We start from the raw sequence: 1712 nt of genomic DNA on the forward strand, positions 1-1712 counted from the left end.
GTTTCGCACGCAGCTTGCAATTTCCATAGGCTCCGATTTTTGTAATTTTTCTCCATTCATTTTATTTATTTCTCGGAATTGTATCGATACAACCATCGGTCACACATGTCGAGGTTGTACGATTAAACGGCAAGAAACATATTCCAAGTTGCCCGACCCAACAAGAAGTACTAATTCCTGTATTCCAGTTTGTTCATTGACATTATTTTTTGTTTACATTATTCTAGAGTTCATTTAGTTCAATTCCTTTTCATTTACTTCCGTCGATTAATGAAATTGTTATCGAATATTTTTCTTTACGCGTTCGTGTGTTACTCAGTAAAATCATATAATTCGAAAAAGCCCAGTGCCACACAGGACTGGAACTCACGATAAAAATATACAAAAAAAAAAAAAAATTATTGTCGGACCATGAAAAAATTTCCTGAGAAAGATAGAGGAAGAGATTACCTCACCTCCAGTTTCATAAATTTCCGACTATATATATATATATATATATATATATATATATATATTATATATATATATATTTGTTGGAAGGAGACATTTCATACTCTTACAACTGCACTCCTAAAGACGATTCTACTTTGAAGCGTAATCATGTAATAAATGCCCTTTTGACAACTGTGCGCGTTAACATTCGTATTTTGGTGTTACGACCACTTCACTATCAAGAAGTCTCACAATGCATACACAAAGAAAAGTCATCAAATCTTACTTGCAATCAACACATGCAACTCCAATAATCCTCCAAATTCTTGACAACACAAAAATAATTTATCAAAACACCAACACAATACATCTGAAAATTGCAGAAACTGTTCTAATAGGTATCAACAAACCCAAAATAAAAATCCAACAAAGAATGATAGCATCACTACCAACTCGATGCCTGATTACCAACTTTAATAACAACGAAGAACATAGAAATGACAATAACAAGGATGAAGAATACGACACTACTATTAACTTTTCCATCGAACTTTGTTTAAGAACTTTATTCTGTTTATTGATTTTTGTTCTGTTCGAAGAAACTATATGAACCAACCTGCAATGAAGACGATTTAAAAAAAATCGAAATAAGGCCTTATCTGCAAGATGAATTTTGATAAAAACAATTTTATTAAATTTTCATGATGAACTTGTATAATTCTATTTTCAATAAATTGAACGATTTCCAGAAAATTCTAAAAAAAATTAAAAAAACAAATTTAAATTGTTTAAATGCTGACAATTCGGTAGAATTCATATATATATATATATATATATATATATATATATATATATATATATATATTTGCAAAAAAAGGTTTTTTTGCAAAAATATTAAATGAAATCTGCATATCTGAAAACCTCGTCCCAATACATATATATATATATATATATATATGTATGTATGTATATGGTATACTTTATGTACTCGTACTGGCCAGCCATAACCTACTTGCCGCACAGTCATGTGGAACAAGTCGACTCACTATATATATATATATATATATATATATATATATATATATATGTGATGAAAAACATTTGCACTAGCAAACCAAAATTAATAAATGATCATAGCCATCTAATATATTTGTTCAAATGTAATATTGGTGAGTGTCTACACCCAGATTTAAATAGAGGAATTATTTTGCAGACTTTGTAACAAAAAGTAAATTTTCCAGAATTTAAAGACAAGTTTTAAATATCTTAATGGTTTTATC

Source organism: Helobdella robusta (genome assembly GCF_000326865.2).
Source record: "Helobdella robusta unplaced genomic scaffold HELROscaffold_10, whole genome shotgun sequence".
Lineage (NCBI taxonomy): Eukaryota > Metazoa > Annelida > Clitellata > Rhynchobdellida > Glossiphoniidae > Helobdella > Helobdella robusta.